A 15292-nucleotide genomic window follows, 5' to 3' on the forward strand; every position below is an offset into this window, starting at 1 on the left:
TAAAAAAAAAATGTAATTTGAAACTGATAACTCAGGTGAATGACATAGAAAACCCTACCTCTTCACATCCACCACCTCTGTGCCTTTAGGCAGGCAGATTTACCTGCTCATTTTTATATAGATAACACGTACTAGGATTTTTAAAAAAGCTGAGTTTGTGCCTACTTGGTTGTTTCCCTTAAGATCCCACTAGGGTTTTTGTGAGARTCTTACTCTTTGTTATTTCTTTTGGAATTATTGGGAAAATTMATCTCTGAAATCAACTTTAAATGAAAGATTAACAACTGGACTGTGATGTTTGGAGGGTGACTAGACTGCATGTATTTTTGTTGGAAAACTTTTTTCTTTAAATCTTTTTTCAGCAGGAAACTTCCAAATAAAGCAAATATTTGAGATCCTTTTGGCTTCCAAAGAACAAATTGGAGAAATTGAATGAAAATAAGATTTTTTTGCTTTAAATCAAAACTACACATGTATTTTGTTTTACTTCAATATTTTCCTTACAGGGTTAGAAAATAACTACRTAATGAATGAATTAAAACAAGATCAATAAGATTCCTGACATTTTTCTTGAGAAGAAAAATGCAATATAGTCACATGTGTAGAGTTGTGTTTATAGATTTGGTTAAGATCATTTATCTGGGGAGAGAAACAAGTTGATTGTATATGGCCAAGGCTTCTTACCAGGATTATGGTTTCCTCATAAGATGGTATTGCTCCGTTATACAAGGGCTTTGGGTTACTTTAATAGATTTTGATATAACTTTGGATTTCACAGGTGTGGGGAAGGGAAATTCAGATAGCAAGTTTCAGCTGACTTTTCTGTCCTCAATTCCTTTTCACATATATTTATATCCACTTCCAAGGATAACTTCCTTGAAAGAGTTGCAATTTGAGCATTTTATACATCCCAGGTGCATTGCTCCTATATAACTCTTATGACCGTATAACTCTTTCTAACCATAAAACTCCTCTAGGAAACATACTGTTGGTTGCATTAACTYGGGAATGAGGAACTATCATCGAAGATCAGGGTCCCCTTGTACAGGGCAACGCGCACAGATGCCTCCTTTATTCCAGCATGGAGCAGTCTCATGAGCACTTTTATTCCTCTTAATAGCCAAATAGATTATGAAACATTTCTTCACAAGAGTGACTTTGGAGATAAGAAATATTTATCAGGATTCACCAGGAGGGAATTTAATTTCAGTAAGCCTTATCTCTAATTTTGCTATTGTGCACCTGATGCCTTCTCATGCTTGACTTTGAGAGAAATAATGTAATTCCATTACTGACTATGAAAAACCAATAGCAGAAGATGAAAGACGAAAAGCTTGTTGTACAGATGAATATTTATACTGTGTTGTGAGCATCTATTTTCTTGGATTGCACTAGAAGATATCAGGATAACATTGAAGGAAATTGTGAATTGAATACCTATATTTTCTGTACTATTTTCATTCATGTCAGTTTGGTAGCATTATGTGGATGGTAAACTCTGTTCTATTATTATTCTTATTACAGTTAATAATAATCATTATTGTTATTGTAATTAATTGCCAATTTTCTCCCACAATCTTCTATAAAACAAGCAGAAGGAAGATACAATAACAATAGAAATAGAAATACAGGGATTTTAGAAATTATTTAAGCAGTCATACTGCCTAAGATCTCACGCTAAGGACTTCCTACTGCTAAAATATACACCTCTGACATACTTAATGGCATTCTACTAAGCACTGAACTGATGAGATTACATTTAAATGAGGAACCTGTGTCCCTTTTTATAAAAGCACAAATATAGAGAGCCTATCTTGATTGCCTTGAAAAACCATTAAAACTACTGCAGTAGAGAAGAGAGAGGACTCTGTTATAATGAAACAGAAGCTGCTTTAATTAGCACTGGACACTGAATTTGATGGGTCTATCTAGTTCACAAATKGATTAATGCAAAGCTGAGAGCAGACTCCCCATCCCAAGCACAGAAGATGAAGAGGAGGAATACAGGCACGATTTGATGCACACTGTTGGGTGTTAGTATCATCTGGGAAGCACCGGGATATCTGGGAAGCACCTATAGTAGGTACAAACCACACACAGGACCTACAGGACCCCTGGGCAGGAAATTTAGGGCATCTCAAACAGCAGCCAGTGCTTCTTTTAAAATCATTGAACCACGGCCAGGATGTTTTCCTGGGTCTCGTTATCAGTATCTGGGGATTAGGGACAGAGAAAGTGGAGAGAGATCACATCYGTCTTTCAGCAACCACGGTAAAAATAAGCCATCACTTCAAACTGGCCTCTGCACCCACCTCTCCAGATGGGCTGGCCCTGGCAGGAAGGGACACGGGTGTGCAGTGGTCAGGTCACTCCACACAGTTCTGACAATGATTTTTTCCCCGAAAGGACAGAGAGAGGAGCCAGAAGAACTGGCCTCCTTAGCCAGGTTTGGTGAAGGATTCCCCTTGTGCTGAAGGAACAGCCTCTCAAGAAGTCAACAATAAAATAAAATATAAAATGCAAATGAAGAATTAGTGCAAAGACCTGTAGCACTGGTTTCTCCTTGACCAATGTCTCCTAAATCCCTGCCATAGTCAGGTCCACATTTCTTCCACAAAGGTGGGTTTGGACAACAGAAATACCTTCAACCATATTTCAAGTTTGGTTCACCCCATGCTGAAAATGTCAATTTAGCTTTAGGGTCTACYCAAGCTCCTGTTGGTAAAATGATGTCTCCTGGACCGTGGCACGCAGTTTCAACAGYGCCCATCTCTGCCTTGAGGAACTACTGATCCTGCTCTCATCAGTGCAGGGCTGCCCACGCTTTCCTCCATACACCTTCTCTGCTACTCACCAGRACCTACACTGGAGACATTTAAAGGATACTGGCAGTTAGCAAATTCATTGGYCTTCAGTAATGCCTTCTTTACAGCCTGCCTCCCTTTCTGCTCTAAAGGGTGATTCAACCTTCAGTGATACGTCATGTGAAAATTAAAGCCTGTTAACTATTAGTACAGTTTCTGCAGATTTTGCCCAAACTTTCTGGTTAGATAAGATCAGTAATTTTAATTCTCAAGCCCAACATAAGTAAATAACACTAAGAATATGGCATAAAGCATTAACAGGTTCAGGTTGTCTTCTATATTTATCCTTGCCATTTTTACCTCTCTACACAAAATGAAGAAGTGATATCAGCCAGAAATAATCTSCTTTATAGCAGTATGCTGAGGAGGGTCCTGGAGGAGATTTGGGGTCCAGAGACAGTCCCAGATTTCAATAAAACCAATGGGTTTTCCAAGCATTTTCCTCTTGCCAAAAAGAAGAATTAACATCCTCACTGCCCTAAAGACAAGGAAATAAAGCTTTTTTAAACTGATCCATCTCACTGATGGAACAGTGAGCTGCAGCAGAGGGGAACAAATGTTCAGAATAGGTAATCTGGTAKGTAAATTGGCTCCGTGGACAAGAAAACCATATCTTGAAACAAGTAGAGACACAGGTCCTAAGGAAGTGGTTTTGTGCTTGACATAAGAAGAAAGAGAGGGAACTAACCCCATGTACTGCTAGCTGTCAGGAAGACAAGAAAAATAAGTCCATGCAAGAGAAGAAGTCGGGGGCAGGGTCTGGGTCCCCCCTGAGAGGCTGCATCGAGCTCACGGTGGAACGGCCACTTCTCTCCACGGTTCAAGCCACAAGAAAGCAATTCGTAACCATTTCAAACATGTTTGTGGGGAGACTGAATTAATGTTACCTCTACTACAAGGCTTGCTACAGTATTTACAGTCCCATTTCACGAGGCACTGTATGGATGGGCTTGAAGAGAGGAGATGGGCTCCCTTTCCTGAACGAGTTATAGCAAAAGTAGGCAAAGAAAGACTCAGAAAATTTATTGTAGCTATTCAACAACAGAACAAGAGAAAATGCCAATCCCTAGATTAGGGTTATGCACAAATAATTTCACCATCTCTGCATTTTAATGTATTTATCTTTCCCTTTAGCTGCCATTCTGTTAAAACAAACTTTATGATCCAGAGCGTCAACAGTACCAAAATATCACAATTAATCATGGTCAGCCACTGAAGTTTCCCCTGAGTTCAAGGATTTAAGTCGCAATTAGCAGAYGCAATATTTCAGGATATCAGTTTAAACAAAATACTGAAACACTGAACCAAATTTGACTTATGACATTGGAAGAGAGGCAGTCAGCCCATTACAGTACAGCTGTACTCTCCATAATTTATCTGCAGTAGCCATCAAACATTGCTGTGTTCACCAGTTCATGAAGGAAAGGACTCTAAGTGGTCTTTGAATTTGCAGTAACGATGGTTCAAACCTAGTTTGTCTGGCAAATTTCGTTGTTCTGTTTTACACATAGACATACAGTAAAGCAAGGTTAACATCGCACTTCAGAGAGAAGCCCATGTAAGTCAGAGAGGATATTTGGAGCACATTACTAGATAACCAAATAACTGCTGAGGCCTCCAACTCTTAAATCAGCCCACCAGCAAAGCTGAGCTCCTTCAGGATCAGCTTCAGGTGCAACTGAACGTTTAATACAGGCTAAGCAGCTGGGGCTAAAACTGCTGTTGAGATACATGTTCTGCCTAGGCTTCAATTGCACCTGTCTCCACCAACCCTAACCGGGGCCTCAGCCTCTGATCTGCACACTCGTAGTGAGCTGGCCCAGGTACGAAACACTCCTCCCAGGCCACTTCTCTGGGCTTTACCCAGCACTGCCACCAACTTCATATGGGTTTCAGACCAAGTCCTCAGAGAGGATAAAAAGCAATTTGGCATTTCTTCCTATAGCAATGATGCCACCATGTCCATCACTAGCCCATGCTAACACTGGTCTTTCCCAGTCTGGGAGCGRCTGCTGGATTTGCAGTTATAACTGTACCCATAGAAACAGAGCTATGGTCAGACTAGTCTCACAAAAGTGTGTYTCTGGAAAAGAGGGATTTTGCCCTCTTCCTGAAAATGAAATTCAAATCATCTAGATATTGATCAAATTTTTATTTATATGTTTATTTTGTCAAAAGAGTTATTGACTTGTTACTGGGCTTGGCATTTGTCAGAAACTCATTTCCTTCTTGGTAAATACTTTCAAAGAAATGGACYCAATCAGGAACTGCCTAAAACTAGAGAAGTTTCAAAAAGAACAGAATGGTTTAAAGAAAAGTGAAAGAAATAAAGGGAAATAAGAGAACCAAAAGCAAAAACGTATCAAGGTTAATTCACTGTTTAGTAGTCACTGATGAATAATAGGGTGGAAGGAGGAGGAGGAAAATAAACCCYTCAAAAACTCCCATGAAAAGACTTTACATTAATAAGTCTTTCATTTTTCTGTGCAAAAGAAATGGCTATTTTTCAGCAACTTTTTTTCATGTTTTCTAACTGTGTTTGAGGGTACCACTTCCATATGCTGTCCTTATATTGCACCAAAAGATATCTCATCTGAGGAATATGATCCCTTGGAAGATTCATCCAAAGACTTTTATGCAGTTTGACCCATGATACCTTGACAAAGGAGATGCTGGTGTTGTCAGTTCCACTCCTGGTAAATTCGTGCCTGGCTTCCCAAAAACATTCAGACACCTTTGAGGATGTGCCCAGTGAGACTACAGCGTTGCTTACAAATAAGTTGCATACAATGGCACATAGCTGCATTGCCCAGAGCAAATTCTGGTGAATCAAACTTATTCTCTTCATCTTCCCATCATCATGTGCATTCACAAGCTCTGAGGTAGAAGTAATTCCTTCCTGCTCCTCCAAGCATGGCGTCTCAACAAGACCGGGGACAAGAGACAAGACCAAGACAGTTGGATCTCTCTTCCCCTCAGTCCTCTACAGTTTGGCCTATGTTACAWGGAGGCAACACATCGCTGCCTCCTGCTCTGTGGCCCCACGCACCAACCCCTGCAGGCCAGCCACCACCATGATTTTCCATCTATCATCCAYGACCACCTGAAATGGGACAGAGATCTTGACATGTTGCTGCAGCTGGAGCCAACCTGTTCATCCTGCCATATGGCGCAACGCTCCAGGAGCACTTTTGTCGTGTGATCCCGCACTGATGGTCTTGCACACTGGGAGCGAAGACATCTGCAGCCTGCGTCTAGGACTGCCTGGCAACCACCAACACACTGCCTCTGAGCTGCACAGTTCTCTGCTGAGCATGAGCCATCTGGACTGTGACATCYTCACAGCATTGATATGATGGCTCTGAGCTCTCAAAGCAATGGATGCCCTGTCCAAGTCTCTACATGAGACCAAAATGTCCTACTTTCCCCACTTGTCTGGCTCTAAAAGTCTTGTAAACAGGTTGCATAGAGCCTATTTCTGACTTGGCAAGTGCATGCTGTTCCCCACAGTGGACTTTTTAACTGATGGTGCTTAGGATGATTTATGGGTTTCAAAGAGCCGAAGTCAAATCACATCACTGGGTTATTTTTGTATTATTATTCATGAAGCCCATTCAAATCTCAATTCAAAGGGCATTTGTAAGCAGTTGGTGAAGAGCTGGAACCCCTACTGTAATAAATGAGTCATTTCTCAGTGGAAAATGAAAAACTTAACATGTCAGCAAAATAACTGCACATGGTAGAACAYTTAAAAGAGATGAAACTGGATTAAGGAAATGGAAATGCAAGGAAATCTTGAGAGACAAAGAGGACAAAACATATGGGTGAAAGAGCCTCGAAATTGGATTATATAAGGAATTGTTCTCATGAATGAGAGAAGATCATCTGGTTTATAAAGCTACTTTGTACTCAGGTATCACTTCCCTTCTCACGGAGCTAGTTTCAGAAACTGGATGACCAGGTGTGGAAGGCAAGGTGGTGCAGGGACTCTCAAAGGGAAACAGCTTTTGTAGAGGTATTGATCTAAGCATAGGAGAACCTGACACATCATGACATATTTTCRAGAAAGCACTTGGCCTAAAGCAGACTGGGCCAGATGGCAGATGGGCAGCTTTCATTTGGAAACATTCTCCTTCATTCTGTTTTCAGGCCAGAAAAACCACTGAGATTTTGTTGTCCTTAAAAAGATCAGTCCCTGGCTTTAATTCACGGAGCTCTCCTCCTCACAAATCCCTCGTGGCTGGGGTTCCTACAGGTAGTTATGCTTTTGTTCAAAGGTGCTTCCCTCCATCATTTTAAAATGTGTTTCATTAGGAGGTTCCTTGCTCTAGTATTACACGGAAAGCCTGAGTGATAAATCAAYCCTTTACAGCATCATCTTGTATTCATTTCTTTCAATAGAAGCTTTTCAATGGTGCTGATTATTTTCATTTTGCTTCTCTGAGCTCTTTCTATTGCTGCCCTGTGCTTTCTCCAGGAAGGTGATCAGACTTAGACTGGTTTCAAGGTGCAGGTGGGAAATCTGCACAGTGCTAACTGTGAGATTTGCAAATGCATTCCTAATAAAATCTACCATCTTGTTTGCTTCATGGCCCTCTCTTGTGTACTAACCAGAGGGTTTTCACAGAGTTGTCAAAAAAAGATGACAAAGATTTTTCATCAAGTGGTTGCTGCTGCTTTAAAGCCCTTCACTCTCCRTGAATAGCTCAAATGGCTCTTTCCAGTGTGGATAGCCCAGCAGATCAATATCTGGTTCCACAAATGCAACATTTTTAAATTTAACACCTCACTCTTTTGCAGTGATCATGGATGTAATCACTCACAATTACCTTAAAGTGGCACTTCTTCCACTCATAAATTAGTCCTGTGGAAGGACAAGGAGGAACACATCAAAGGGGGAAAAACGGAGGGATAAAAGAAGAAAGAGATAACTAAATGGAAAGAGAATACTAAYGAACTTTTCATTGTCTCTCTCTTTTGTCTCACTGCCTCTCTCTTTTTTCCTCTGGGAATCATAAATATGGCCCAAAATAGCCAGGCTATTTACAGAAAATGCTGAAGTGTTTTGCAGCAATAAAGATGATGCCATGGGTCCCAGGAAGGTGGAACACAGGACTGAAGGACCCACCAGTGCGGTCGAACTGTATTTCATACTAACTTCAACAAGTACTTCATGCTACTAGGCTTGTTGACCCTCCTCTCCCATTTTCCTTTGTAGAGTGATCCAGATTATCACTTATTTTTTTATTTCTGGTTGCAGTAACCATGTCTGGTCTGCACCCAGCTATCCTGGTATCACTATTGTCACTCAAGAAGCTCTTTTCTTTCCTTTCGCATCAGTGTTAGTGATCCTCAAACAGCTTGGAACAATGGTCCATATTCAAGGCGAGGGKTTTTTTCACAGACAACCACTCACTTCCATCCTCAGACCTGTAACGGACAACACTTGAGAATGTTTCTGTGCAAATGATTCTGCTTGATCATGAACGAAGCATGATTGTCTGACAGACTGCTGAGCCGGCTGCACTTATAAAAGAGAGGCAAACAAAAGAATATATTCACCCACGTGTGGTCCAGTCTAGCTGTGGACCTGATCCCCCAAACCACTGAAATRGCATCAATTTAACATCAATAACATCAATGTCCCATTTGAACAGCTTGCTTTATGGAGCACTGCAGTGTATAAAAACTACAGGGAAAATGACAAACTTTCTAATACCTCATTTATATCTTCCTGAGTTGTGCAGCCAACAGASCAAAAGTAAAGCCAAGAGATCCATGGGGCATATTTTTTCGTGTGTCACCTTCGGAAAGGATGGGTAAAACTGATCCTGAAACAGAAGCACAACTTTCATATTAATGGTAATGGGCAAGAGCAGTATTGTAGCTGACACACCTGAGGGCTGTGCTGCCATTCAGAGAGACCTGGACAGGCTGGAGAGYTGGGTGGAGAGGAACMTCMTGAGGTTCAACAAGGGCAAGTGCAGAGTCCTGCACCTAGGGAGAAATAACCCTAGGCACCAGKACAAGCTGSGGGCTGACCTGCTGSAGAGCAGCTCTGCAGAGAAGGACCTGGGAGTGCTGGTGGATGAYARRTTGACCATGAGCCAGCAATGTGCCCTTGTGGCCARGAAGGCCAAYGGTCTCCTGGGSTGCATTAGGAAGAGTGTTGCCAGCATGTGGAGGGAGGTGATCCTGCCCCTCTACTCAGGCCCGGGGGAGGCCTCATCTCGAGTACTGTGTCCAGTTCTGGGCTTTCCAGTGCAGGTAGCTACATGGAGCTACTGGAGAGAGKCCAGCACAGGGCTAGATGATCAAAGGGCTGGAGCACCTGCCCTAGAAGGAATGGCTGTGAGAGCTGGGCCTCTTCAGCCTGGGGAAGAGAAGACTGAGGGGGGATCTTATCAGTGTGTACAAGTACCTGAGGGGAGGGTGTCAAGGGGACGGGGCCAAGCTCTTTTCAGTTGTCCCGTGTGACAGGACAAGAGGCAACGGGCAAAAATTGAAGCACAGGCAGTTCCGCCTGACCGTGAGGGGGAATTTCTTCCCTGTGAGAGTGACGGAGCACTGGACCAGGTTGCCCAAAGAGGTTGTGGAGTCTCCTTCTCTGGAGATATTCAAGGCCCGCCTGGACGCAACCCTTACATGCTCTAGGTGACCCTGCTGAGCAGGGAGGTTGGCCTAGATGATCTCCAGAGGTCCCTTCCAACCTTACTGATTCTATGATTCTATAATTTTTCTTTTCTTCTCTTTTGACAGCTTGAAGATGAGTTGCTCCACTTCTAAATCAAGCGAAGCATCCTGAAGAACAATTAGACTTACAGAACAGACAATTCAAATGTCCACACAGACAAATAGCTTAAATTATCCTAAATCTACTGGGGTTCTGCAGAATCAGGCTGCAAAATAGGAAACTGAAGGGCAGGATTATAGTGGAGTTATAGAACAGAGAAGAACAGCTATGCTTTAGAATAACAACTTTCTGAAACAAATGCTGCTGCCAGCTGGGGTTTGCTGCAGTGACCTTGTAGCTAACTCTGCTCTGAGCAGGAGATTGGGCTGGAGACCTTCTGAGGTCCCTTCCCAGACTTAATTATCCTGTGATCCTGTGATACACAAGTCACTCACCTCCTGTAATCTGAGTTTTGTACTGGAGTTTCCCTGTGATGAGGCATCAGTAGGCTTCTGTTCAAGCCCTCTAAGAACATTTATCCACCTAACAAATCCCGGGCACTGTTTAGCATGGTTTGCAGGCTCAGAAAAAACAAGAAGTGTATTAGGAGTGAGCCCTCAGTGACATACTGCAGCCAACAGAATGGAAATGATTTCATAGATGTGTGGACATTTAAAGCCAGAAAGAACCATCATGGCCACTGAGCCATATATATGAGTATTTTAGCTAAAGATCTGTAACAAACACCTCTTTGAAATGATCATTTTGCTCATAAATGCAGAAGCATACAAACATCTTCAGAAGTTCAGATACCTGAAAGATTTAACTCYTTAAGAGGATGTCAGCATAGGAATGAAGCACTGAAATCCTTTAACAGAGTTCAGTGCTTATTTATTAGTGATAAAAGGAGGAAGGAGGCCTCAACTGAGATTTAGGATCTCAGTGAAAAGTATTTTTCTCCTCTAACCATCACTGTTGTCTCCACTGGGCTCACAACCCAGTGAGTTAAGTCTAGGTCTGGAGCTAATGTAAAACTGAAAATGCCTGAAAGATTGGCTCAGACTCAAATACCTTCTTAAATATTTGGGTGCTGAAAATCTCAAAATATGCCCTTTGTGTCTCAGGTTCTAGGGAAATTTGAAAACACTTCTAATATTTTGTCAGTGGAAGAAACACGTTAACAGTTGAATGTTTGGACTCATGTTACAGCAAAGACAAACTGACCTCGCCAGTTTGGCAGCACAGACATCAACAGAAAYTCAGATGCTGGTCACTTTGGTCAGAAAGGCAGCTAGACAGACAGACAGACATACTCACAAAGGAGGAAGTTGGCTGATGAACATATCCTTCTCCACGACATAAATTCTCTCCCACAGACACCTTTTATTTATTTTTTATTCAGCAATGTTAAGAATGGGATTCAGCTCCAGAGATACATCCAAATGTATGTGTGAGCTACTTGTCTAAGTTGCCTCAGTGGAGATCTGAGTCAATTTAGCAACCAGCTAATGCCAGTTTGGGTGTCACAGGCATCTGGCCTCCACATGTCTCTCTAGCAGGCGATGGGTCTTCCCCAGATGCTGTATCACACTCACAAGTTCCCTGTGGAAGTTTTGGCAGTTTGGCATCTCTGTGTGGGAAGCTGAATCCCGTTTCCACATTTGGCAAAACCTAATATAAGTGCCTGAATCTGGAACTGCATCCCAACCTAGAAATCACTTCTAGCCTGACCTCTCTCTTCCCCTTCTGTGCCAGTTGTTCATACCATTATACAGCTGGTGATTGCACTCAGGAGTAACTCCATTTTACTAGCTCCTGAAACCCTCTCTAAGGAACTACTTGCTAGTTTGTTACATTTCTAAAGGATTTCTGTCTCTTTAAGGCAAGAAATTCAATGATTAGATAAGTCATCACCAGCATACCCATATCCTCCTTACTGATGAGCAGGACATAAGCTGTCCCATCAGTGAAAGAAGTGGTTCAAATTTAGAACTGTTTTTTTTAATACTTTGCATCAGAGGGCTTAGCCAGGCCGGAAGAAACAGAGAAGGGATAGTTCAATGCTCAGCTGCAAACCGTAGGTGAACTAGAGGTCATCCACAGCTCAAATGAGTCATCACACTTTGTAGCCTTCTGCCCTTGAGGGACCATCCACTTCCTGGGATAATTGGCATTTATTAGCCGTTCTTTAGAGCCACATCTGTGGAGAACATCATTTTTGAATCCCAAGGCTGGAATTCACTTCCCTAACCAGAAAAAGAGACGCATAAAACAAATAAGTGAATAGGATAAAAATATTCACAAATCAAATGCCAACAAGCTGCTAATCTCACCCTCTCTTTAATTACCTGGCTCATTTAGCTAAGTCAAATAAAGTTCTGATTGAAGAGAGTCCAGGCTGCACAATCTTTGTATAATCTCTGAAACCCTGAGCTCATAGGGTACGTACCCTCAGGTATGTCTGCAGCTGCATGGGAACAGGGTCTTTCTGTAGGCCTGCAAGGAGCCAGAAGCATGACTGTACTTTTCACATTCACTCATGGCCAAGAAGTGTCTTTCAATTCTTCTTTCTCTCCCCAGGAAATATCCCACTAAGCACCTTTCAGAAGACTACTCTTGATTTGTGGGAGATCAGTGTGGGGTTAGGAGAAATCTAGCATCAGAAGATGGGAGAACATAAGACCACTGCAAGGCCACTGGTACCATTAGCCCAGAAGCAACCTGAGAAGAAGGAGTCAGAAGTTCACCTAAGGATCAGTCCCCCGTGATTCATGGTGATTCAAACAGCAGTTCCCCGTTGTTGTGCCGGTGGACCCAAAATTGAACGGTTTTCCAGATGCAGCCTCAAGAGCACCAGGCACAGGGCGATAACACACTCACTATGCTGGCCTGCATTTTTCCTGAACTTCCCTTTGCAGTTACCACACCTGCTAGTTACCTTCTTGTATCTCTCACTCTCTTGTATCTCTCACTTGCCCTGTTCACCAGTCAGGCTTGAGCTTTCCTGGCTTTGTCCCTTCTTAACTGAGCAATGCTCAAAAAAAGGCAAGTGCAGGGTCCTGCACATAGGGAGGAATAACCCCACGTGCCAGTACAGGTTGGGGGCTGACCTGCTGGAAAGCAGCTCTGTGAAGAAGGACCTGGGAGTGCTGGTGGACAAGCATTATCCATGAGCTAGCCATGTGCCCTTGTAGCCAAGAAGGCCAATGGTCTCCTGGGGTGCATTGGGAAGACTGTTGCCAACAGGTCGAGGGAGGTGATCCTGCCCCTCTACTCAGCCCTGGGGAGGCCTCATCTCGCGTACTGTGTCCAGTTCTGAGCTCCCCAGTATGAGAGAGACATGGAGCTACTGGAGAGAGTCCAGCGTAGGGCTATGAAGATGATTAGAGGAGTGGACTTGCCATCAGATAAGCTCTCAGACCTAGTGTAGCTGATTCACATTGATTGAAGAGGTTTGGTGAAGAAATAACTTTTCCATTTCTTCTATGTCCAGATCCTTTCTGGGGACTGCTGCTGAGTTGCTTAATGCTATAGCCTTCAAAGACTGGAAACTGCTGTTAGGAGATCCAAAAAAAATTGTCTCCTTGTTTATGTTTTTGCCAAAGGCACTGTTCTGAAAGGATTTTGTGACTACAGCCACCTCCAGAGTAGGTGTCATTCCTCTAGTTTCAGTTTCTGCACTCTTAGGTTGTAGGCAAGTCATATTTTCAAGCTTTTCTCCACAGCCCTGAGGCAAAAAACACCAAACTTCCACTTCTGATAATGATACAGGTATTAAAATAAGCTGGCATTCTCACAGGAACACTTGACTCCTGGGGCATTTAAAGAACAGAGTTAAGATGACAAGATATACAACAAGATCTTCAGAGAGAGCAATCTGCTTTTGGTCTAAACTTATGGATGACTTCCTTTAAGCTCAACCATCTCCAAGCTTCTGCATGACTGGCATTCAGGTAATCCTCATATTCAAGAGAGAAATGAAACAAAACACAGTTTTTTACAACCATCCACTGGGAGGGGGAAAAAAAGTTTCAAGCTGTAAATCCCAGCACAGACTAATAACATAAAAACAATCTATCCAGAAGAACACACATTTTCCCCATACTGCTAGTATTATTCACACATTAAATCAGAACTGACAGTGCAATCTTTTCAGCTGAGTTGTTCTCATTCCTCTTTTATTCTCATGATGAAATAATTCCTTTTTAACAACTTCCAAACATTCATACTGATGCATTATTGAACTGACAGTGCAGATTTCGAAGATGATGTTGTGTATGATTTTTTGAAGCAGTAAATAGACAAGATGTTAATGAATTGGAGAAGCATTAAAAATTTGTTTTGAAAAGGGAAATGTTTTTAACTGTATAGACCATTGCAACAACTATTGATTGCGTATCCACCTCAACAAGGCAGGCAAAGGCTGACTTATGACAGTAACCCGTCTTAAATATCTAACCAGATTTAATATAGTTGCCATTCCATGACACAATGATGTATATTTTTGTGGCAATCTAGAAAATAATTTGCAAGGAGTAACACTTCATTCTTCAGCCATCAGCCATAAAGTTGTTAGCGGAGGGTCTCCAGTGCTGTCTACAGGATAGCGGTGTAGCTAGCAGGATTGGAAAATTTCATTGGCTAGGAGGAAAACAGGGGATCTCAAATTTATGGGTACAAGGACTTCACAGTGACTGTGTTGTTATCAGTTTTATTTTAACCATAAACTAAAGGTAAAAAAGCCTGCATAGGAATACACAGCAGTGCTTACCAAACCCCCCTTTTCACTACCTGACAAAAGTTCAGACAAGGTCTTGCGCATAGGTTGACGATGTAGTATTTAGTAGTCTGGAGACTGGAGATACTTGGCTTCCTGAGAGCTGTGGAAACAGCCCTCCCCTTCTTCATAGGGCTGCTTTCCAGCAGGTCAGCCCCCAATCGTGAGGTCAAGAGAAAGGTGGAAGGAAAGTTTATCCACACTCATTTTCCCTTCAAGTGAAACATTAGTTTTTAGTTAAAGCTGAACAAAATTCTAATTGTGAAACTGAGCAAAATTCTAATTGTGAATATCAATGTCATTGGGAAAATGTAGTCCCAGCCAATCTGAACTGCTTTACAAGTCAAATTTCTCTGAGTAGTTTTACCTGGAGAGCACTTGAAGCCAAAGACTCCCCAAAAAAACTAACAAAAAATGAAGCAGCACTTTCATTATATCTAGCTGCCACCCTGTGTCATCCAAAGTACATTTCTAAAAGCAGAACTACTCCAAGAGGAAGCACTGAGATATTTGGGTGGGAGACAGCTGATATACAAAGCCTGCAGTCCCCTTGGTTCATGAGTTACAGCAGAGATGAGGCATTGCTATTGCCAGTGTGCTTTTGCAGGGCTGGTTCTGGAAGGCCTGCTCAGAATATTTCCTAGGGCAGAGCTGCTGGAGAGGACCTTGCCAAGGACAACGGGGCAGAAGGGATGATCAGGCAATGTCATGATTTAAGTACCCAGTTAGGAAGAACACCCATGTTCAGGGGCTGCTTAGACACCAAAGTTAATGTGCAAGAGGAACCTTGAAGGCCTCTGTTTTTTGCCAGTAGAGCTATACACAGCTGAGGATTTATGAACGTCCTGATACACCTATCTTGTTTTGTAGAGTTGGCCAACTCCTTTCACTCTTGGGCTGGCAGGGCTATAATGWAACTCACTGACTTGTTTTCCACCGAGCCCTCATTGAATGCTTCAGCCAACAGGGCTTTTGCCT

This window comes from Rhea americana, unplaced genomic scaffold (genome assembly GCF_003343005.1).
Source record: "Rhea americana isolate MKP2758 unplaced genomic scaffold, rheAme1 scaffold_41, whole genome shotgun sequence".
In the NCBI taxonomy this organism is placed as follows: Eukaryota; Metazoa; Chordata; class Aves; order Rheiformes; family Rheidae; genus Rhea; species Rhea americana.